Here is a 26,270-nt window from a genome sequence, read left to right as displayed (position 1 = left end):
AGTTTTAGTTTCCAGTGTACAGATGTTTCACTACCTTAGTTAAGTTTATTCCTAGGTATCTACCTATTATACAGCCATTGTAAATGGAATAGTTTTCTTGATAATTCATTGTTAGGGTATACAAATGCTACTGCTTTTCTTATGTTGATTTTGTGTTCTGCAACTTTACTGATTCTATGTATTAGTTCAAATTGTCCCCCCTCACTCACACAGAGGCTTTAGAGTTTTCTATATATAAAATTGTGTTGCTTGAAAACAGGGATAATTTGACTTCCTCCTTTCCAATTTAAATACCCTTTATATCCTTCTGTTTCTTAATTGCTCTGGCTAGGGCTTCCAGTGTTATGTTGAAGAGAATTGCTGAAAGTGGGTGTCCTTGTCTTATTACTGATTTTAGGAAAAAAGCTTTTAGCTTTTTCTCATTCAGTATGATGCTAGCCATGGGTTAGTCATATATGGAATTTAGTGTGTTGAGATAATACACCTAATTTGTCAAGAGTTTTTATCATAAAGGAATGTTGAATTTTATTAAATGCTTTTTCTGCATCTTTTGAAATCATATGGTTATTGTCTTTCTGCTGGTATGGTCTATTACATTTATTGATTTGCATATGTTAAATAATTCTTGTATCTCTGGGATGAATCCCACTTGATCATGGTAAATGATCTTTTTAATAGGCTACTGCATTTCGTTTGCTAGTAACTAGATGAGAATTGTTATATCTGTGTTTATCAAAGATACTGGCCTGTAGTTTTTTCAGTTGAAGTTGTTGTTGTAGCCTTGTTTGTTCTTGGAAGCAGGAAAATGCTGCCCATGCAAAAGGAGTTTGGAAGTCCCCTTTCTTCAATTTTATGTAGTATTTTAAGAGAATTGATATCATTCTTTCGCCATGAGAGCTGTAATCATCAAAATGTCTTCCTTAAATATTTCCTTTATCTTCAGATAAAGAAAAAAGGCATTGGAGTCCATATCGGGTGAAGAGGGAGGGTGTTCCAATACAATTATTTGTTTAGTGGCTACAAACTCCTTAACAGTGTCATGTGAGCTGGTGCATTGTCATGCTGCAAGAGCCATGAGTTGTTTGCCATGATTTTCAATTAAGATTTTCCTATTTATTTTTTATTTATTTATTTAGAGACAGAGTCTCACTATGTCGCCCTTGTTAGAGTACCGTGGTGTCACAGCTCCCAGCAACCTCCAACTCTTGGGCTTAAGTGACTCTCTTGCCTCAGCCTCTCAAGTAGCTGGGACTACAGGTGCCCACCATACCAGGCTATTTTTGTTGCAGTTGTCATTGTTGTTTAGCTGGCCTTGGCCAAGATCGAACCTGCCACCCTCGGTGAATGTGGCCGGTGCCATAACCACTGTGCAACGGGCACTGTGCCTAACCTATTTATCTATTGGTGTTTACTTGATCTGCTATGCTTCTCACAGTCAGCTGATAATTTTGACACATGGTTCGATGAATTTTCCCAATGCTCTGCTCATTACTGCCCACCCTGACTTCTCTTCATCAGTGACACTTTCTCTCCTCTCAAAAAAAAAAAAAAAAAAAAATCTATTTGTGTACTGCCATTTTCTTCCTGGCATTATCCCCATAAACTTGAACTAAGATGTCCCCGAGTCCACTTCCATTTTTTGCCAAGTTTTATAAGAAATGTAATGCATGTTTGTTTCTCTAATTCAAGCTCCAACATTCTTGCAATATAGCAAAACACACAACATGAATATTGAACACTACTCAGCAAGACACCACCAGATGTTGACACAAGAACAACTGTGAGACGCTGATATACCAAGGTTATGAAACCTTACCAAGTTGTTTGTACAGTGCTGGCAATGTAAGCATACAGTGGCTAGTTCAAAAACTTGTCAGACCTCATAGTTTTTATAAATCTTTTATAATCCCTTGTATTTCTGTGGCATAAGTTGTAACGTGTCCTTGTCTATTTCTAATTTTATTTATGTGAGCCATCTCACTTTTTTAATTAGTTTAGCTAAAAGATTTATCAATTTTACTTATTTTTATTATAAACCAACTCTTCATTTAATTGACATTTTAAATTGTTTTTGAGTCTTTATTTATTTCTTCTCTGAGACTTACTATTTTCTTCCTTGTACCAATTTTAGGATAGTTTGTTGTTGTATTTCCAGTTCTTTTGGTCTACTGTTAATAAACTATTAGAAAGCTTTGTTCTTTTATGATGTAGGTGTTTGTTGCTATAAACTCCACTCTTAGAACTACTTTTGCTGTGTCACATAGATTTTGATATGATTTGATTCCATTCTTGTTTCTCTCAAGGAAACTTTTAATTTCCCTTTGGTTTCTTTACTAACCCCTTAGTTGTATATTTGTAAAGTTTCCAAAGCTTTTCTTGTTCTTGATTTCTGGCTTTATAGCATTGTGGTCAGAAGACATACTTGATATGATCTATAATCTCTATCTTATTAAATTTTTAAAGACATGTTTTGTGGCCTTACATGTGATCCATCCTGGAGAATGTTTCATATGTAATTGAGAAGAATGTATCTTCTGCAGCTATTGAATGGAATGTTCTATAAATGTCTGTTAGATGTATTTGGTCAATGGTAGTTTAAGCATGTTTCTTTGTTGATTTTTTTTGTCTAGATCAGGGGTCCTCAAACTTTTTAAACAGGGGGCCAGTTCACTGTCCCTTAGACCATTGGAGGGCCAGACTATAGTTTTAAAAAAAAAAAAAACTATGAACAAATTCCTATGAACACTGCACATATCTTATTTTGAAGTACAAAAAAAATGGGAACAAATATAATATTTAAAATGAAGAACAAGTAAAGTTAAATCAACAAACTTACCAGTATTTCAATAGGAACTATGGGCCTGCTTTTGGCTAATGAGATGGTCAATGTCCAGTTCCATATTTGTCACTGCTAGTCACAAGAAGTGATGCAAGTGTTCATCAGTTAGTCTAGATCTGGTTGGAGATTTCAGATGTTTCATTCAGGAAAAAGTCTGTTCACAAACATAAGTGCTACCAAAGATGGTTGCCATTTTGAGTGCATGGTTCCTGAGATTAGGATATGTGTCAGAGGGGAGAGATGCATAGAAATTAGGAAGGCTGCATGAATTAAATGTGTCTTTCAGAGAGTCATAATTCTGCAGTTCAGCCAGTTCCATTTGGTAAATCGTATCCACATTTTCGATGTCAATAGAAAATGGGTTATGGAAAAGCTATATGTCCTCTTCATGGAGATGAAGCTCTTTAAATCTAAATTGGAAATCCTTTTGCAACTTTTCCAGTGAATCCACACATGTTTTATTTGGGATTGCAACCAATGGATTTTCCGCTAACAGATTTTGAGTTGTGGGGAGATGGCAAAAATTTTCCTCCTAAACTTGTTTGATGAGGAGGCCTAATTTTACTTCAAATGCTTTCACATGTGATTGCATATCACAGCTTCCCCTTTCCTTGAAGTTGCACATTGAAACTGTTGAGTAGCTCTGTTACATCTGTCAGAAAGGCAAGGTGCCATTTCCATTCTGCATCATTGAGCGCTGGTACTTCGTTGTTTTTTGAAAGCAGAAAAGCTGTAATCTGTGGAAGTAGGTCATAGAAATGTTTTAAAACTCTCCCTCGACTCAGCCAACAGACTTCTGTGTGGTATGGAACATCTTTGCAGGCAACATTTAACTCAGACAGAAATTCCTGAAATTGTCTGTGGTTTAGTGCATTACCTCTAATGAAGTTAACACAAGATACTACAGTTTTCATTACAGAGTCCCACTTCAGTGATTTACTACACAGCGCTTGTTGGTGGATGAGGTAGTGTATGGCTATTGGATGAGAATGGTTATGTTTGTCCATCTCTTGGTTAATGTGAGCAATTACTCCTTTCTTAGACCCCACCATGCTAGAAGCACCATCAGTTGTCACACTGGCTAGTTTTGCCCAGTCCAGCTCCAAACTATTCACAGTTTGGCAAAACTTTTCATAGATATCCTCTCCTGTAGTTGTTCCTTTGATGCTTTGCAGTGCAGCAAGCTCTTCTGTGACTTTGAAATAGTCATTCATCCCACGAATAAAAATTAGAAGTTGTGAAGAATCACGAACATCATTACTTTTGTTGCGTGCCAAGGAAAGTTTTTTTCCAGAGTTTTGCAAATGCTGACGCAAATTGTCTCCTATTTCTTCAATCCTTTGTGTAATTGAGGGTCCTGAAAGACTCACTGTACTAAATAAATTGGCCTTCTCTGGACACATCCCTTAGGCAACAGAAAGAAGGTATTCTTTAACAAATTCTCCCTCCACAAATGGTCTGCCAGTGCATGCTATTAGCTTGGCAACTTGAAAACTTGCTCACAGTGATGAAGTATTTAGCTGTTTCTGCTTCACAAAAGTATTTTGCTGAGTTGTCAATGTATATTTCAGTTTTAATATTTTATCTTTTCACACTTCTCCAACCAACCAATCATATTTATCTTTATGTTGAGTTTGATACTGTCGACACAAATCGTATTCTTTGAACACAGACAGTGTATTCTGGCATATCAAACACACAGCTCTTTCCTTGTACTGCACAAAAAAGTAATCCTAAGTCCAGTGTTCTTTGAATATTCTACACTCTGAGTCAATTTTTCTCTTTCTTGAGATCATTGTTTCCTAGGGATTCCAAATTGCTATTAGTAAAACATATATATATACATATATACAGCACTCCAAAAACAATACACCAGCAATAACTTTGCCCACACAGAGACATATAGACTGTACTGCCCATCAGTGCAGTCTGATCAGTGCTCATAAATGCAGTCTGATCGGTGTCCATTAATGCAGCCTTGCCAGTCTACATCATTTCAGCCTCACCAGTGCGCATATGGTGAAACTCTGTTTTTACCTCAGGCTCACACTGGTGCGGTATGGGAACAGGCACAATTACAGAGCCGGTTCCTCCACCACCTTTCCAGTTCACACTACCCTGTGAGAACCTCACTACAATCTGTGAACTCGCACAGGAATCTGATCACATGGGTCTTCTCACCCATGAGATCAGATTCCACTGCAGGAAAAAAGAAGGCACAACTGCCTTTTTTCTTCCAAATCTAATGCAAATCTTCAGCATATGGCTGAACTCACACTGCTCAGAGATCGCAACAGTGTGAACTGGGGCTTACACAGCACACAACATACAACATCATACACAACTGAATAGCAATCAGAATATAAATGCACTTACTGGCAATTAAATTGGGTTTCCTACTCCTCAGCTGTCTGCAGAGCCGGATTAAGTTCCCATGGGGCCCTAGGCAGATTACCAGTTTGGGGCCCCCATGCGATAACACTGAGCACTGACCATTTGCATTAACACTGACCACTGACCATTTGCAATAACACTGACTGCTGGCAATTTGCATTAATACTGGGCACTAACAATTTGCATTAACACTGAGCACTATTGGCATTACCTCTGAGTTCTGACCATTTGCATTAGCTCTGAGTACTGACAATTTGCATTATCACTGAGCACTGACTATTTGCATTATCACTGTGATGCAACCCCCTATAAACCACCCCCAACCAACTAACCAACTTAAAAAAAAGGCTCTCCCAACTTCAAAAAAAGGCTCTTCTAACTTCAAAAAAAAGGCACTCCCTATCTGCAAAAAAAAACCCTCCTAACTTCAGAAAAAAGGCCCCCCTTAACTGCAAAAAAAGGCCCTACTAACTGCAAAATAAAAAAAAAAGACCTCCTAACTTAAAAAAAATAATAATAATAATGATAATAAATCTTAACTTGTTCTTACCTCGGTCCTTAGGCAGCAGCAGGCTCTGCACAGGCAACCTGGTGACTCCTCTGATTACACCAGAGACTAAGAAGAGGGGTCAGAGAGTAGGAGGGTTGTGGGAGAGTGTGGGGCACATTCCACACATGCACACTGTGCGCTGGGACTAGTGGGCTGCTAAGCAGAAGAGCAAAAACACCCAGCGGGGAGCAACAGAGAGAAGGAGGGGTGGGGAGATACAGAGAAAAGGAACAGAATTGGAGAGTTGGCGTATATTCCACATATGCGCACTGTGGCTCAGGACAAGTTGGCTGTTAAGCACAACAGGCAGGGCAGCAAAAACACCTGGAGGGCTGGATAAATGTCCTCGGCAGGCTGCATGTGGCCTGCGGGCCATAGTTTGAGGACCCCTGGTCTAGATCCTATCTGTCCATTGTTTAAAGTGTGTGTTGAAGTCCTCTACTAATATTGTAATGCAGTTTATCTCTCCATTAGGTCTAATATTATTTGTCTTATATATTTAGGTGCTCCAGTGTTCAGGGCAGATAGATATTTATAATTGCTATAACCTTTTGTTAAATTAATCCTCCCAAGCATTTCATAAATGTCCTTTTTGGAAGATCTGTTACCAGACACTTATCTTATTCTTTTGGGGGTGTCACATTTCCTTGCTTCATGTTTTTTATGTCCCTACATTGATATATGCACATTTAGTGGAATAGTAGCTTATTCCAAATTGATAGAGTAGCTTTCATAGGAAGAGACTTTTTTCTAAAGTTGGGTTCTAGGGTATTGATATGATTTGGTGCATTGACTATGGTTCTGGGTGGATTCAATAGTGTGGTATCTGAATAGTTTCTTCAGCTGTATTCTTCATCAGCAATATCTACAATTGCTTCAGTGACTTGACTCATGGTAGTAGTGCAGTTTTGCTGGGGGTGGGGTCCATGGGCTTGTTCTTGGGCAGGTGTGTGTGGGCATGGAGGATCATCAAGATATGTAATGGGCTCTGTAGGGAGGTAGTGTCCATTCCCAGGTTGGCTTTCTGGCCAGCAATGGGCCCATGTGGGCACAAAAGGGCTGGACAGCCTTGTAGCCATTTGTCTGTGTTGATAACTTACCCTTCTTCCCTCAGACTCACTGTTGGGCTGGCTGTAGGCACATGTCATTTCCATGAGGTGTCCAGCTATGCAGGAGCTCCCTTACTGTGCAGGTTCCCCTGTCCACTAGAGTGGCAATGTGCCACATGGGTTTGGACACTGGGATTTGGGTTTTTCTGTCTGGACTAGGTTCTAAGCAAGCCAGTCATGGTCTGAAAGGCACCTGTGCAAACTTGGTGGAATGATAGTGGGGCCTTGGGGATGGAGTTAGTCAGTTGCTACTGCACTTCAGGGCGAGACACACTCCTTCAGTGGGCCCAATTTCAAGATGGCCCCAAACTATAGCAGCTTAAGTAACTAGGATGGGGAGTGCTAAAACTGGGCTTCTACTCAAAATCAAAGAATCTGTCTGAACTCTTGGCTACTCTTCAAACTGGCTTTGGGGTCTGTGAGGATTAGGGGACTCACCTATAGCAAGGATTTTTGGTGTTTGTGGCAACCAATAGGAACTGTTAGGGATACCCAAGTAACATTATCTCCAAAAGAAGTAGTTCCCTCTAACTTTGAGCTAATTCTGGTGGGAGAATACAGTATGCCAGAAGCAGGATGCTTCACTCTCTTCTTTATGGTGCTATCCTGGGCTTCTGTGCTCCACAGGGATTTCACCACTCCCTTGGTGCTCTCCGGAGTATTTCTTCATTGTCTCTAGTCCAAATATAGTTCCTTATTAGTTGTTTCAATTCATGTGGTGAGGGAGCAGCAAGCACCATGTAAATCTAGTCAGCCATCTTGCTGGAAAGATTATTTGAAATAACTGGCATTTAACACAGCTTTCAGGTAATATGATTTGAATTTTTGTGCCCTGGAAAGATGAAAAATTAACTTGTAAAATCATGTTCATTATGTATTAGTATAATGTAAAAGGAAAAACTCAATTTAAAGAGAGAGAGAAATTATATTTCTGGTAAAAGCCTACACACATAGCATACAGGTAAGTGTTTGGAAAAAATTGTGCTTTAGGCATTCCAAGTTGGACATACATGATAAGCAAGCAGGTGTATAGATGCATCTGGAGGTTAAAATTGGTAAGTCAGGGATGGAGATTTAAATTTGAGAAGTTGTCAATATGCAAATGATATTTAAATCCATGAAACACAATGAATTGCCTGAGGAGGAAGTGTTGATAGAAAAAAGAGTGGACAAAAGAAAGAGGCCTAAAGCACAAACACATGATAACTCATTTTAAATGCCCTAAATATCTCAGAATGTTTCCCCCAACACAAACACACACACACGGAGATAGTAGTTGAACTTTTAGTATCTAAATTTAGACTGCATATACTTGTACTATGTAACATCACTGGTAAGGCAAGACTGTTAATAGGCACAAGCACAAGGAATTGGGAAGGGCTGTTTGGAGACCTTCAGTGTTACACAGAATGAATCCACCACTCAGTTTTAACAGGACTGTTGCATAGTTGTTAGCCCCAAATTATTTGGGTTTGAATTCTGAATACAATAAATACTCTTATAAAGTAGCCTTGGACAAATTATTCAATTTTGTTGCCCCTCAGTTTCCTTGTTTATGTAATAATACTATCTATTTCATAAGGTTCTTGTGAGGATGAAATGAGCTAAAATAGGTAAAACATATGGTAACTCACCAAATGTTCACAATTTTTGTCCAAGAATTATGTAACTCTGAGTTTGAAGAGATTCCAGCAGTTTTCTTTTCAAAGCATCCCTCCAGGAATTCTCTGGAGGAGCTCACTGCATCATGAAGCAGTTTCTATGTTGACAAGCTATTGGTGATGCTTGGGTTGTATTTTTGTATTCCAGAGAACTGCACAATAAGCTGCCTCTTCTACTGATAAGTCTTCAAACCCATGAGTTCTCATATGTTCTTCCGTCTTTTCTTTACCCTGCTTCTTCAACGATTCTGTACACAAAATGAATTCCAGACTTCTCACATTCCTACACTTCCCCATCTATGGAAATTGTCATTTGTCAGAGTTCCTTTAAAATCTGCCCATGAAATTTGTATATCAAGAAACACATGGTTTGTAATAGTGCAAATGTTAAGCCACATCTGATCTGAGCTGAGAGGAGTGAGCAAAGCAAAGAGCTCATTTAGTATTTGTGAGGCTTTTAGGCTTGGCAACTTTAAAAGGAATAAGGTAAAATATTTAATTATTCTGCTAAGTGCAACCTAAAGTAACTTCTCCTCTAAAAGGTGTTTCTAACTTGAGTAGAACTCACCTGGCCTTTTGGTGATAGGCATACCTGTTTATAAATGAGTTTTTTCAACATGTGGGTCTTAACATATGTATGAGAAGTATACTTTCAATTTTTGAATGGTTTTTCATTAAAGATATCCTAGCTGGACACCTGTGAAGATTCATAATCCATTACTTATCTTGTGTATTTCTATAGTCCCTGTTGCCATAGTAACTCACTCAGACTGAAATAATAAGACACTAAACAAATAAGCTTGGAAAAGACCACTAGAGTTGCAGATGAATCATAATTATTGTACAATGATGAATAGGACAGTTGATGATGTTCTATTGAAACAAATGATGAATCAACATTTTAAAGGCTTCTGGAACAACATACTGTAAGGAAAGACTTCTGAGCTGCATATGAAAAAGCATAGGTTCAACAATGTACTCCGTAGTTTGCTAGCTATGCAACCTTACCAGATTATTTAAACTAAGATTTAGTTTCCACTATTGAAAACCTGAGATAATAATATCTGCTGCACACTCAGTGTCTTTATGAAAAGCAAATGAGAGGGCTCTGCAAACAGCTTGGTGTATCCCTGGGCAAATGTGAGATAGTATTTTAAAATGAACTTACTTGCATTATTATGATTCATTTGAAGTACACTTGTAAATAAAATTAAACAACAAGCATTCTTGAATTTCCAAAACTTATAAATCATGACATGATTATCTTTCTTTCTTTTTTTTTTTTTTTAAGACCGAGCCTCAAGCTATTGCCCTGAGTAGAGTGCCGTAGCATCACAGCTCACAGCAACCTCCACCTGCTGGCCTTACGCGATTCTCTTGCCTCAGCCTCCCAAGTAGCTGGGATTACAGACACCCACCAAAGGCCCGGCTATTTTTGGGTTGTAGTTGTCATTGTTGTTTGGCAGGCCCAGGATGGATTCGAACCCACCAGCTCTGGTGTATGTGGGAGGCGCCTTAGCCACTTGAGCTATAGGCACAGAGCCATGATTATCTCTCTATACTAATATTCCCCTGAGGCAAATAACAAGCTATCATTGTAGCTAACTTAGTTTTATGGAAATTGTCATTTAAATGCTGCATTTCTCATTTACCACCTGGAGATACTTCCTGGGCTTTGCAGTACAACGAATTTTTACAAATTATTGACTATTGATCACAATAAATAAGTTTAGAAGTCCCTTACCATTCTTATGGTGGTGGTAGAAATAACTACAATTTATAAGCAAGTAGGCCAAACATATCCATGAAGGGATTTGTTAATGCCAACCTCGTTTTCAGTGCTTGTGTACAAGGCACACAATCTTTTAAACCAATTGATCCAGTGTTAATGTTTGGGATTCCCTTTTTGGCAGCATGATGTAGTTCAAGAAGTACAATACTGGAGGTCAAATCCAAGCCCTGCTCCATACCGACTGTGTCATTTTGAGTGAGTCTTTAATGTCTTTGTGAGAGAAACTAACCTCTGACATAGAAGCTAACCTTAATTTTATTGCAAAATTTGAAATGAAAATTTAGACTAATGAAAATAATTAGGATATTACCAGCCAGTATATTCAAGGCTTTTTAAACATGTATCTAACACATCAAATTTAGAACATTAGACCACATGTTTGTATATTCATCTGCAGAATTCAGATCACTGAGCTGTAGATTTTTTTTTACCATATATAATTTAGGAATCTGCCACAGAGTAGCTTTGCTTCCTTGCTATATGGCTGGGCAAGCATCTTTGGCTGACTAAAGGAGAAAGTCATCACCTTTAAAATAAAGATGCCAACTTTTCCATGAAGCCTTCCAATAAAGGTGAATCTTTTATTTCGTCCCTATGCCCGTGTATTATCTTTGCATTTCTATCACAGAACTGATTGAATTCTGCCAAATTCTTCCCATTTCCCACCCTCTACAGGAAAGGAGGGAGCTTAAGAACTCTGCATACTCAAAATAAGATCCCTCTTCTACCCTTGTCATTGTGAAGGGGGTGAAGTGAGGTAGACCTCTATTTACATATCAATCACTCCCTCACAACGCTGCCACTCTGATTTGCTTTGATATCATCAAAATTATCCTCATTATGATTTCATCTTTGTTTATGCCTCAAGTTGCCCAGGATACCTAGGTTATCCTTTAACGCTAAAGTCTAGTCTCATAAATTTTTTTTTTTCATTGTTTTGAGACAGTTTCACTTTGTGGCCCTGGGTAGAGTGCTATAGCATCACAGCTCACAGCAACCTCAAACTCTTGGACTCAAGGGATTCTCTTGCCTTAACCTCAACATCACAATGCATGGCTTTTTTTTTTTTTTTTTTTTTAAGAGATGATGTCTTGCTCTGGCTCAGGCTGGTCTAGAACTGCTGAGCTCAAGGCAATCCACCCACCTGGGCCTCCCAGAATGCTAGGATTATAGGCATGAGTCTAAACACACCACTCACACCGCACTCAGTCTAAACACACCATCCCCATATCCTATTCCCTTTTCTGTTTTCTAATTCTCTACAGCACTAATTACCCGGATATTTTATTTATTTCTATATTGTCTATTTCTTTCTGCTGGATTATAAGCTTCCTGAGGGCTGGTTTTTTCCTTGAACTGTTTCATTTACTACTTTAATGTTAAATGCATGGAACTGTATCTGTCACATAGTAGGTGATCAATACATATTCATTGAACAAATATTGAATCAACAGCAAATTTCTTGAGCTCAGAGGTTGTATCATATATATAACTGTCTCTGTCTCATTGCATTAGCTATTAGACATTCAATACATATGTACTGAATTAATGTGAAGCTCTCCACTAACCTCTGTCTTTGGATTCTTCCAACTGTGTTGACATTGTAAACTGAGGAACAGAGATCAACTGAAATATTGTGGTTCATATTACCTAGGTATAGACTATGAACGCTGATGTAGAATGTAAATAAATTTATAATGAAGATTGGGAATAGAAAAAATATTCAAGTGTGCAACATTTATTAATTGTTACTTGTTTAGAAATCTACAACAAAATCTACAACAAAATTAACATACCAGGGCCACTTCCCCACATTAAGTCAAATGTATGTGTGGACTATAAATAAGAGAATGATGAGAAATCACTATCAACAGTACTCTTCCTGCTCACACTGTACAATAGCAATGAAACAATATTTACTTATAAAGCCCAATGTACCCTATGAGTATGGTCCTAAAAATTGTCTCCACAGCCCTGCATAGTCTAAAAAATGAGACCCTGTCTGATTGGGAGAAAGGAACAGATGGTTACAGGGTGATACTGTTATAAGTGCCATATGTCCACATAGAGGGTAAAGATAAAAAATGACTACTTTTGCAATGAAATACTATACAGCCCTAAAAAAGAAATCTCATAATTTGTGACAACATGGATGGAACTTGGAGAACGTTATATTAAGTGAAATAAGTCAGACACAGAAAGACAAATACTGTAGGATCTCACTTATAGGTAGACTCTAAAAAAGTTGAACTTATGGAAGTATAAAGCAGAATGGCGAGGGAGGTAGGTGGAGGAAAATGTGGGCTAAAGGATACAAAATTTCACTTATATGGAAAGAACAAATTCAAGAGATCTATTGTAAAACATGTTGACTATAGTTAATAACAATGTATTATACATATATTTGAAAAGAGATTGCTTTGTATTGCTAAGAAAGTAAATTTTAAGTGTTCTTACCACAAAAAAATGATAAGTATGTGAGGTAATCCATATATTAATTAGATTGATATACCCATTCCATGATATGTACATACAACAAAACTTCATGATGTGCACCGTAAATATATATAATTTTTACTTTCCAATTAAATATGTATATAAAAATTAAAAGCTTTAAAAAACCTGTTTTCTTTGGATAATTTTCCCAAGAACAGCAGGATGATTTCAAGATGAAAAGAGTAATCAGAAAAAGGTTAAATAAAAATATAACACATTACTGATTAAAATGAAAACATTCTATAACATTGAATAAGAATATGAACATTGAAGGTTTAGTACAGGTCTTTCTGAATAGATTGGAGAGTAACAGAGAAAAATTAACCAAAAGAATTAAAAGTATTCAAAGATATAGCATATTTTGGCTCGGTGCCTGTGGCTCAAGTGGCTGAGGTGACAGCCACATACACCTGAGCTGGTGAGTTCAAATCCAGCCCGGGCCCGCCAAACAACGACAACTGCAACCAAAAAATAGCCAGATGTGATAGCGGGCACCTTGAGTCCCAGCTACTTGGGACGCAGAGGCAGGAGAATCGCTTGAGCCCAGGAGTTGGAGGTTGCTGTGAGCTGTGATGCCAAAGCACTCTACCCAGGGCGACAGCTTGAGGCTCTGTCTCAAAAAAAAAAAAAAAGATATAGCATATTTTTGTGGCTATCTTACCCTTTCTTTTTTTTTACCCTTTCTTTTGACTAAATTTTAAGAAAAGATGTTTTGTCAGTATACTTCAGTCTTCCCAATTTGATTCCATTTTTCTCTATTTCTTTTCAGCTAATTCTTTTGCCAAAATTGTGCAATAAAAGCACTGTTGTACATGTTAGCAATTCCTTGATTTATGTGCCTTGGGTGTCTATGGGTATTTAAAGATAAATTACAAAGCTAAAAGGTAGAAATAATTTTAGAATGGTGCTTAACATGATGGATTTGAAACTTTTTCAGATCTATAGAAAATTGCTCTTAGGTAGTAGTCACACTATTATACGCTAAAATTAATACAAACCCCAAAACTCATATGAGGAGGGAGTATTGCTCATTGGTCTGAATCCAGAATTGGGTCTCTTCTCCTGGGCTTTAATCCCATCACTGTGACAATGAGTAAGTCATTTCCATTTTAACCCCATGGTGCCTCAGTTTCTGAATTTGCTATACAGAAAAACTACTGACCTAACTCATGGAGCCTTGGAGATTTAAAAATGAAATATTACAGCTCTTGGAAAATATGAACTGCAATAATGCTAATTATTATTACAAAAATAAATGCATGTTCATCATATGGTAATTTGGGCAGAATGAGGTTGGGGAAAGGAAACTCTCAAAGCTCTTTTGTGTCAGTTAAATGAGTCCTCTCTGTTTAGTTGGTTCTCTAATAGTAGTCAGCTGAATGGAGAATTTGCAAAGACAGCACAGTTATGATGGAGTTAGGGGAGTGAAAGAAGATTAAATAGAATTTTCAGCTAAGTGATTCATCTGGATTATGGGACAACAGTACAGCTCACTGCAACATCTAGGTTCCAAGGACTTGTACAAGTGAATCCAGAACTCACAAGCTCTTGAGACAACCTGCAGAGTCAAACCAATCAAATGTTGTCAGTCCCACAGCCAGTTAGTCACCCCGACATGGCCTCTATAAGCATCCTACCAAATCTAAGATACATAGGAGGCTAAGGAACTTATTATCACAGTTAAACAAATTAATTACTTCTTGCACAACTTCTTGCTAATTAGAAATATTTTGCCAATACTTTAATTATACATTCAGCCCTTTCTGCATGACAATGACCCAAGATAGACAGAGACAGCATATCAAACTGGCACTTGAGACTTTCATGGATTCTGCTCACTTACCATCCCTGCTTCTGCCAAATAAATATTTATATTCTCACCATTACTATGTTGTAGAGTAGATGTGCATAGGGTTTCAAACACACTACGATAGAGATACTATTGTTTTATGGCAGGATCATAGAAGAGGTTGATCATAGAACAGGAGAGAATTTAAGTGGACATCAGTTTCAAAGATCACAGAATAAAGATGCCCGACCAATCTGAGTATTTGAGAAGGTGACTTAGAAAAGTGTAACATAAGAAATTTCTCCGAATTAATGGACAAAAAAAAAAAGAGAGAAGAAGAAGCAGGGCTGGGCATAGTGGCTCATCCCTGTACTCCAAGCACTTTGGGAGGCTGAAGCCATACAGTGGCTTGAGCCAAGGAATTGAAGTCTACAGTGAACTGTGATGAAACTACAGCACTCTAGACTGGGTGAAAGAATGAGTACCTGTACCAAAAAAAGAAAGAAAGAAAGAAAAAGAAAGAATTGAGGCAGGACTGTATTAAAGAAACATGGAGGAAAGTATGAGGAAATGGTTGTTAGGTATACACAATAGGTTAATTCAATTGTTTCAAAAGGCGAATTTGAAATTCTTTAAAAATTATCTCATAGGAAAGTTGTTTCTTTTCTTTAAATCAGTGGCTGAAATAACGAGATTAGTTTTTGCCTTAAGCTTTTCTTGGTCTTGCCATCCTTCATTGGGTTGACAGAATGACCTTTTTACCTAAAATGTAAATGTATCATGTTGCTTTCCAGCTTAAACATTTTCAATGACTTCTGTTTTTCTGCTTGTTGAAGACCAAACTTCTCAACTGTAATTCCAAGGCACTACTCTAAGATCTGGTCCCTGCCTCATCACTCCATATTTGCTGCTTTAAACTTTGTTTCCATGTCTTTCAAGGTAAAGTTCAACATCCCCAGGATGGCATCAATGCCTAACTGCAGTCACCTAGACCACCACTCTTCATTTGGCTAGAACAATAGTCAAACATGAATAAAAAGTTCTAACAGCTTTTTTATCCTCCCTGCTGTCTAATACATTGTTTTGTACAGCCCAACTGGAGTGCACATATACCTCTTTAATTAGTTAATAATAAAAATAATGATAAGAAAATAAATTTTGATGTATATATTACATGAATTCAACTAATGGTAATAAATACTAAATATAGGCCATAAACTGATCTGGACACTGAGGACACAGCAATGAGTAACACAGATTTCTATTTGTAAATGTACATGCTGGGTGGGCAGGAGTAAACAAAAAACAAGATGATTGTATAATTTGATGTAAGCAGCTTGAAGAAATAATGCATGGCAAAGTAAAAAAATAACAAATTTCACATTTCCTCCTTTGTAAAATAAGGCTAACTCCCATCTCCATAGCCTTCTGGTAAGAATTAAAGAAAATAACGGCTAAAGTTCCTGGCATAAATGCCTAACTGGTAATACTTTTTAAAAGGCCTTGCAACATCCAGTGACTCCCACTTCACCGCTAACCCCCCTCAAATACATTGCATATCGGACATTCCACTTGGGAGGCCAATCTGTCTAAACTGACTAGAAAACATATCTTTTTATATGTCTAGAACCATTGTGTTTGGACCTTAGTAAACAGTCCCTAAATCTTTGTCAAAAAAAGAATGATTAAATGTATTTAGTAAATTATTAATGCAAAATCAATCAAACCATTTCTCCATCCATCTTCTCAAACACTGATATTAAGTCATATTCATGCTACTTAAAATTAGTCTGAAATAACTTTGTTAAAAATATGAACACTTCACAGATTTGTATGTCTTCCTTGCACAGGGGCCATGCTAATATTCTCTGTATCATTCTAGTTTTAGTATATGTGCTGTCAATGGGAGCACAGGTTGAAGTATTTCTTAAAAAAGAAATTTAGGGTTTTTTAGACTTGAATGTTTCTTTCTTTTTTTTTTTTTTATTGTTGGGGATTCATTGAGGGTACAATAAGCCAGGTTAGACTTGAATGTTTCTAACACAGACTCCCAAGAGTCATTTTGTAGTTACCACTCTATAAACCAGATGCCTCATAAAACATCGACATTTAACACGTATCATTTTCTCAACATTATTATTGACCTTTGCTTTCCTATTGACCTCAAAATTTATACACTTAATTCTTTCTCTTTATGAAATACAAGTCTCCTTCAATGATAAAATGATTTTCCAGAGTTTAATAGGTAATTGCTGATGGGGTACAGATGGCAGTGGCCCAGTACAAAGGTCAAAGAACACATCAAATTATATGAATAGATATTATTTCGCTTGTTCTGTTATCTCATTTGCATTTCAGACTTTTTTCTTTCATTCTTTTTTCTTTTCTTTTTTTTTTTTTTTAGAGACAGAGTTTGATTTTGTTGCCCTCAGTAGAGTGCCATGGAGACACAACTCACAGCTACCTCTTGGGCTTAGGCGATTCTCTTGCCTCCACAACACCCAGCTATTTTTTTGTTGTTGTTGTTGCAGTTTCGCTGGGGCCAGGTTCGAACCCACCACCCTCAGTATATGGGGCTGACACCCTACTCACTGAGCCACAGGCGCCACCCCAGCCTTTTTTATTTTTGTAATGTACTTTATGTAGTAGATAACAGGGCATCATCAAAACTAAAGTGAAAATATAAAACATTAACAAAGATTTTGGAAGACTTACAAAATCAGGACCCTAATTGGTAGTCTAACAGGAGCCCATTAGGCACCCCCTTAGGGTAGGATTGCTATTTCTTTGAGTATCTAGGTAAACTGGGCCTTTGCTGATCAGTAATCTCATTTCTTAAAAACACAGAATATGCAAGTTAGTGCAGATCCAGAATTATCTATAATATTTCTAAATATCTAAAATATCATAATTTTAAGTTGTAAACTTTGGAATATTATTCCAAATTCTATTTTAAACTTTTGAGACTTCAATTTTTCAATTAAACTTTTTATTTTCAGGTTAACAGTGGATTCACACCCAGCTGCAAGAAATAATCCTAAGGAATTCTGTACTGTTTACACAGTTTCTCTCAATATTTTAGAATTTTAAAATTGATAATATACCTTCAACTAAAATATGGCTTAAAAAAATTTCAGAGGACATTATTAAACCTGACAGCTTCTCTTTGTCAATGGTGAATGTTTAGTAACAATATTGAAAGGGTATTTCATGGGTAAATGAAAGCCAAATTGTCTGGTGTTCTTCTTTCATCTCTACACTCAATTGGTCTTATCACCTGCCCATAGGTCATACAGCCACATCTTTATGCCTTTGTGTGTACTGCTCCCACCATCTTAACAAGCACTTCATACCTCTTCCAAAGACATCCTCTTTGGAGTCTAAGTCAATTCCCCTCACTTAACAGAACTTACAATTAGAGTCCTATTTCAGCCAATTCAAATCTTTTTGGACAGCAGGCAGGATACAATTCATATATGACTGAAAACATGTGTTGTAGTTTGCTAGGGCTGCCACAAAAAAATACCACAGACTAGGTGGATTAAACAAACAAAAAAAATTATGTTCACAGTTCTAGAGACTAGGAAATCAGAGAACAGGGTGCCAATGTATAGTCAGATTCTCACAAAGTCTCATTTCCTAGCTTACCAACAGCCATCTTCTCAAGGTGTGTTCACTGGGACTTTCCTCAGTCTGTCTATGGAGAGAGATGTATCTCTTCTCATCCTATAAGTCCACAAATCAGATAGGATTGTAACCCCACCCTCTGACTTCACTTATCCTTAATTACATTCTGTTTGAAAATTTTCAGAATATCACAGAAGTATAAATATTTAGGTTACATAAATTGCTTTTATATCATTTAAGTAAATTTATAAGTGTGCCCATCACCCAGATAGCATGCATTATACCTGTTAGGTGTGAATTTACCCCTCGTTTCTCCCCCATACTTACTATCTGATGAATATAATTTCCATATGTGAAGTGTTGATCAATTAGTTCCAAATGGTGGTGAGTACATGTGGTGTTTGTTTTTCCATTCTTATGATACATCACTTAAAAGAATGGTTGCCAGATCCACCCATGTTAATACAAGAGGTATTAGTTCATCATTTTTTATGACTGAGTATTTCTCCATTCTGTACATATACCACATTTTACTGGTCCACTCATGTATTGCTGGGCATCTTTGCAATTGTGAATTATGCTGCTCAAATATTCTGGTAAAGGTATCTTTTTTATAAATCACATTTTTTTCCTTTGAGTAAATACCTAGTACTGGGATTGCTAGATCAAATGATAGGTCTGTTTTTAGTTCTGCAAACAATCTCCATACTATTCCCATAGAATCTATCTTTCCATCCACGCCAGCGTTTATTGTTTGGGGACTTTTTTTTTTTTTTTGAGATAGAGTCTCACTATGTTGCCCTCGGTAGAGTGCCATGGCATCACAGACCACAGCAAACTCAAATTCTTGGACTTAAGCAATTCTCTTGCCTCAGCCTCCAAGTAGCTGGGACTACAGGTGCCCACCACAACGCCCAGCTATTTTTTTATCTTTGCTATTGTTGTCATTGTTTAGCATGCCCTGGCTGGGTTGGAACTCACCAGCCTTGGTGAATGTGGCTGGTGCCCTAACCACTGAACTATGGGTGCTAAGCCACATTTTGGAACTTTTTTTTTTCTTTGAGACAGAGACTTGCTATGTCTTACCCTGGGTAGAGTGCCATGGCATCACAGCTCATATTAACCTCAAACTCTTGGGCTTAAGTGATTCTCTTGCCTCAGACTCCCAAGTAGTTGGGATCACAGGCACCTGCCTTAACACCAGACTATTTCTTTGTTGCAGTTGTCATTGTTGTTTAGTTGGTCTGGGCAGGGTTCGAACTCACCAGCTTAGGTGTATATGGCTGGCACCCTACCCACTGAACTACAGGCTCCGCCCGGGACTTTTTGATAAAAGCCATTCTTACTTGGAATCAATTGATATTTCATTGTGGTTTTGATGTGCTAACCTTAAACAAATTCAAAAACATTCATCACCAGGTACAGTCACAGTGGGGGGGATTATGGTGTCAACATATGAATGGGTGGGTAGGTTGTCTGCACAGTTCACTATATAGTAGCTTATTTCTCATTTGAAGAGGAAACATGTACTACTTACATAACATCTTTCATTCGTAGGCATATCCTTTTTTAATTAAAAATAAATTAATATTCTTCCCATTACAAAGAAACTCATAGTATTAAAAAAATGATAAAATGGCAAGGACAGTGGAATGTGTCTAAAGTCCTGCTTACTCAGGAGGCTGAGACAGGAGAAGCACATGAGCCAAGGAGATGGCAATTGCAGTCACCTATGATCATACACCACTATAGTCTATCCTGGGCAATAAAGCAAGACCTTGTCCAAAAAAAAAAAAAAACGAATTATTAATTAGAAGGCCACCACAACTGCCTGTTTATGGGAGACAATTAAAAAGTAACTTTTCAGTAGTCTTCCAAGTTAGAAAGAATATGCTAAAGGGGTTACTTTTCTAAAGAAAAAAAAAGTGTGTTTGTGTTTATGTGTGTATAGAGATGCAGTATTTCTGTTATGGACAGAGACAGAAATAGAAATAGACAGTATTCTGATGCATAACCTTTGAAGAATTATTTCTTGCATCTTTATTGTTGAAAGTAAATTTAACTCTAAGTAAAGATGTCAAAGTGACAGGGCTAGACACTGAAGTTCTCTATCAATGGCTGTCTGGTGAGGTAAGGAAAAGAGAGTGAACATTTCTCATGCAAGGCACCGCACAGTTATAGATCTCTAAGTACTTAAATCACTCCTGAAAAATGATGGACTAGTCACTGTTGAGCACAGAGAGTCTGACTCAATATTAATATACTCATGATATTATTGAATGTGGTCAAATTCACATTTTCATAAAAGGTATATAACTGTGCTAATTTGGATCATGTACACAAACATAATTGCCAGTTTAACACTAATGAAATCAGCACCATAAAATAGGACTATTAGTAGTAAATATAAGGGTACACAATACATTTGTACAGACACAGCCTGTACATGGTAAGGAAGAATGATTAGAAGACCTCTTTCAGTAGAGGGTTTCTTACTCTGTGTTAAAAGGGATATTAAACACAGCCAGCTAAAGACTACCAGGCACACAACTGTAGTCAGTTAAGTGTATTAGCTTGCTTCGTGTAGCAAAGGGGAATTCATGCCACACCTCAAAGAAATTCAAGAGGGGGGCTTAAGGAATCTTGGAGGCTGAAGTTAGTTTTGTAACAGGATGGTATTAGCAGGAATTTGATCAAATTTTTCAACTAAGGGGTAATGGGAGTAGCCAGTGAAATATTTCTATTTTAAAAATTCCCTTTTTTTTCTGTCTCAGCACCCATAGCTCAGTGATTACTGCGCCACACACATACACCGAGGTTGGCAGGTTCGAACCCAGCCCGGGCCAGCTAAACAACAATGACAATTACAACAAAAAATAGCCGTGCATTGTGGTGGGCGCCTATAGTTCAGGCTACTTGGGAGGCTAAGGCAGGAGAATCGCTTAAGCCCAAGAGTTTGAGATTGCTTTGAGCTGTGACATGACGGCATTCTACCAAGGGCAATGAAGTGAGATTCTGTCTAGAAAAAAAAAAAATCCCTTTTCATAATATGTATATAGTAGAGACAGGGGTGTCTCTACATTGCTCAGACTGATCTGGAATTCTGAGCTTAACTGATCCAGACACCTAGGCCTCCTAAAGTGCTGGGATTACAGGTGTGAACCATGTGCCCAGCCTGAAATCTTTAGAATACATGAATCTCTGCAGAGGTACTGTTGTTAGTATTACACCAGTTGTGGTTTTCCTCCAGAAAATATGGGTCTGAAAGAGCTGGTGTTAAAGACTATAAGCTTTAATAGTCTGTGATTATGATTTGGTACAGTTTGTTTTGGAGTCCTATTTTTGAGCTAATTCTTTTTTTTAATTTATTTAATTTATTTATTTTTATTGTTGGGGATTCATTGAGGGTACAATAAGCCAGGTTACAATGATTGCAATTGTTAGGTAAAGTCCCTCTTGCAATCATGTCTTGCCCCCATAAAGTGTGACACACACCAAGGCCCCACCCCCCTCCCTCCTTCCCTCTTTCTGCTTCCCCCCCATAACCATAATTGTCATTAATTGTCCTCATATCAAAATTGAGTACATAGGATTCATGCTTCTCCATTCTTGTGATGCTTTACTAAGAATAATGTCTTCCACTTCCATCCAGGTTAATACAAAGGATGTAAAGTCTCCATTTTTTTTAATGGCTGAATAGTATTCCATGGTATACATATACCACAGCTTGTTAATCCATTCCTGGGTTGGTGGGCATTTAGGCTCTTTCCACATTTTGGCGATTGTAAATTGAGCTGCAATAAACGGTCTAGTACAAGTGTCCTTATGATAAAAGGATTTCTTTCCTTCTGGGTAGATGCCCAGTAATGGGATTGCAGGATCAAATGGGAGGTCTAGCTTGAGTGCTTTGAGGTTTCTCCATACTTCCTTCCAGAAAGGTTGTACTAGTTTGCAGTCTCACCAGCAGTGTAAAAGTGTTCCCTTCTCTCCACATCCATGCCAGCATCTGCAGTTTTGAGATTTTGTGATGTGGGCCATTCTCACTGGGGTTAGATGATATCTCAGGGTTGTTTTGATTTGCATTTCTCTAATATATAGAGATGATGAACATTTTTTCATGTGTTTGTTAGCCATTCGTCTGTCATCTTTAGAGAAAGTTCTATTCATGTCTCTTGCCCATTGATATATGGGATTGTTGGCTTTTTTCATGTGGATTAATTTGAGTTCTCTATAGATCCTAGTTATCAAGCTTTTGTCTGATTGAAAATATGCAAATATCCTTTCCCATTGTGTAGGTTGTCTCTTTGCTTTGGTTATTGTCTCCTTAGCTGTACAGAAGCTTTTCAGTTTAATGAAGTCCCATTTGTTTATTTTTGTTGTTGTTGCAATTGCCATGGCAGTCTTCTTCATGAAGTCTTTCCCCAGGCCAATATCTTCCAGGGTTTTTCCTATGCTTTCTTGGAGGATTTTTATTGTTTCATGCCTTAAATTTCAGTCCTTTATCCATCTTGAATCAATTTTTGTGAGTGGGGAAAGGTGTGGGTCCAGTTTCAGACTTTTACATGTAGACATCCAGTTCTCCCAACACCATTTATTGAATAGGGAGTCTTTCCCCCAAGGTATGCTCTTGTTTGGTTTATCGAAGATTAGGTGGTTGTAAGATGTTAGTTTCATTTCTTGGTTTTCAATTTGATTCCAAGTGTCTATGTCTCTGTTTTTGTGGCAGTACCATGCTGTCTTGAGCACTATGGCTTTGTAGTACAGACTAAAATCTGGTATGCTGATGCCCCCAGCTTCATTTTTATTACTAAGAACTGCCTTAGCTATACGGGTTTTTTTCCGGTTCCATACAAAACGCAGAATCATTTTTTCCAAATCTTGAAAGTACGATGTTGGTATTTTGATAGGAATGGCATTGAATAGGTAGATTGCTTTGGGAAGTATAGACATTTTAACAATGTTGATTCTTCCCGTCCATGAGCATGGTATGTTCTTCCATTTGTTAATATCCTCTGCTATTTCCTTTCTGAGGATTTCATAGTTTTCTTTATAGAGGTCCTTCACCTCCTTCGTTAGGTATATATTCCTAGGTATTTCATTTTCTTTAAAACTATGGTGAAGGGAGTTGTGTCCTTAATTAGCTTCTCATCTTGACTGTTATTGGTGTATACAAAGGCTACTGACTTGTGGACATTGATTTTATATCCTGAAACATTACTGTATTTTTTGATGACTTGTAGGAGTCTTGTGGTTGAGTCTCTGGGGTTCTCTAAGTATAAGATCATGTCGTCAGCAAAGAGGGAGAGTTTGATCTCCTCTGCTCCCATTTGGATTCCCTTTATTTCCTTGTCTTGCCTAATTGTATTGGCTAGAACTTCCAGCACTTTCACTTCTCAATTCCCCCTTCAGAGCAGAGATGCTAGCAGGACCATTTTTCATTTTAATGCTCCTGCCCCCAACTTCTGATCATTCTTCAACCTAAGCTGAAGGATATGCCATTATCTTCTGGGGATTTGATCAATCCAGATACCTGCACTATTTGATGGGTCATGATCATGTAACATGTTTTTGATCGTAGTTGCTTTGATCTCTACAGGCATCAGGCCTTCTTATTCATTGTGTTGGATGATCAATTGTTGTATAATCAGGTATGACAGCAGGAATACAACAGCATTTAAAACTTGGGAATTCACACATTGGCCACAGCAACACCAGCAAACACTAAGACAAGGATGATTATTAGAGTTTGAAAGGTACTTGAAAGCCCCAATGCTAGACCTCCAAATCCATCCCATGAAAATATGGCGAGAATCTCTTTGGATTTTCCTTAGCTAAAACAATTGTGTTTTTCTCCTTTAATATAAACATGAATTGCTCAAATTCTCAAGTTCAAACCTCCAAACACTATGTCTGAACAAAATCTGTGACCTGAATATAAGATATCACATATGAAAAGAAAATTAGCTACGAACTTTCATCTAAAAAATTTCTGCCTAGATATTTTGCAATACCCAACTTCTGTTAGACGTATTTAAATCCCAGTTTTAAAATTTTATTTTTTGTGTGATCCAGTGTCAGTGAATGCATATTTATTAGAGGGTCAAGCAATATTGGAACAATTTTGATGTTAAAAATATTTCCAGGCAAAAACAGTAAATGCAGACTCTGGGGGCTGCCTAGACTTGGTATAAGAGCTATAATGAATTTGGGCAAGTTTTATGGCTTTTTAAAATAAATTCTATTGTGCATGTTAAAGGTATACAACATGATGTTATGAGATATGCACATACATAAAGGCAGGAAAGAGATTAGTAAAGCAAGTTAATATATCCATCATGTCAGTTACCAATTTTGTGTGTATGTGTGGTGAAAATAGCTAACATCTACACATTTAGCAAAAATCTCAAATACAACACAATATTATTAGCTATAGTCCTCATGTTGTACATTGGATCTCTAGGCTTTTTCATCCTACATATTTGTTACATTGTATCCTTTGATCTACATACCACTATTACTTCTTCCTCTTCTCACAACCAAGTGCCCTTAGAACTACTGTTTTATTCTCTAACTCTGTGCATTTGATGTTATTTAAAGGTTTTTTTATCTCTTATGTCTGAGTTTTCTGGTCTATAATATGGACAGATAAATAATGCCTCCCCCAAAGGTTTGTTATGAAGATCAAATGAGTTTGTAAAGTACTTTGATCAGTGACTGGTACCAAGTAAGCACATTAGGAGAGCTTGCTGTTTTTTTTTTTTTTTTTTTTTTTTGGACACAGTCTCACTTTATCACCCTCAGTAGAGTGCCCTAATGTCATAACTCACAGCAACCTCAAACTCCTGGGAACAAACTATCCTTTTGCCTCAGCCTCCTGAGTAGCTGGGACTAGGGGGACCCACCACAAGGCCCGGCTATTTTTGGAGACAGAGACATGGTTTCACTCTGGCTCAGACTGGTCTCAAACCCATGAGGTCAGGCAATCCTCCTGCCTCAGGGCTGAGTTTTTCTTGTTCTATTCTTGAGACAGAGTCTCACTATGTCACCCTCAGTAGAGTGCCGTAGTGTCACAGCTCACAGCAACCTCAAACTCTTGGGCTTAAGCGATTCTCTTGCCTCAGCCTCCAAAGTAGCTGGGACTACAGGTGCCAGTCACAATGCCCAGCTGTTTTATTGTTGCATGGGTAATTGTTGTTTAGCTGGCCTGGGCCGGATTTGAACCTGATAGCCTGGGTTTATGTGGCTAGTGCCCTACCCACCACAGGTACCACCTCTTAAGTGAGTTTCTAAAAAAGAATATACTAAATGTATTGTCTTTTACCATATGTCTTTACTATCAGGTTCCTAAATAATTAAAAATCAATGGCCCCCTGATTGCAATGGGCATTGAAATTGCCTGAGAAAATTTTTAAATATTCCTAAACACTAACCTAGACCTACTAGACCAAAATTTCTGGGAATATAGTCTAGCAATCTTCATTGCAAAGTTGCTTCTCAGGTGGTCTCTATACCATCTTTGGTAAGAATTGTAGCACAGCCTTGTCTGGAAAAAAGGATCTACATAAGGCTGATCACAAATACTTGGACTTCAGTACAGCGTGATATTTTTTATTTTGTTTTACTAACTACAGCAAAGAGTAGCTAAAAAAATTAAAACTGATCATATATATGTAATGATGAAAATATCAAAGCAAAGCAATTTTTAAAACTAAAAAACATACCTTTAAAATAAATAGTACATTACTTTATATCATAGTCATAACACTAACCAAATTTTCATCAACTCTAAATATACTTATTCATTTCATAGATATTGACTGCTTACTATATGCTAGGTGATAAAAAATCTCTTTGACCAAATCTTAATCTGTCTTCTCTGAACCCTCTTCTGAATTAAGCCTTAATTTGGGGACTTCCCTGTTGATCTTTGCATCTCCCAGTTTTAGCAAAACCACTATCAAGATTGTTTAGCCAGAATCTTCACACTAGCTAACTGATAATCCTCAATATCTG

At 37.5% G+C, this 26,270-nt stretch overlaps 1 non-coding gene across 1 annotated transcript; it reads right to left on the bottom strand.

Moving 5' to 3' along the window:
- Positions 1–16,435: 16,435 nt before the first annotated feature.
- Positions 16,436–16,542, bottom strand: LOC128578727 (U6 spliceosomal RNA). The gene has a single exon (XR_008377862.1). It is a non-coding gene; the product is annotated as a U6 spliceosomal RNA (small nuclear RNA).
- Positions 16,543–26,270: the final 9,728 nt, after the last annotated feature.

This window comes from Nycticebus coucang, chromosome X (assembly GCF_027406575.1).
Source record: "Nycticebus coucang isolate mNycCou1 chromosome X, mNycCou1.pri, whole genome shotgun sequence".
Taxonomy (NCBI): domain Eukaryota; kingdom Metazoa; phylum Chordata; class Mammalia; order Primates; family Lorisidae; genus Nycticebus; species Nycticebus coucang.
The sequence above is the reverse complement of the archived record's forward strand: the minus strand, read 5'-3'. Positions and strand labels throughout refer to the sequence as shown.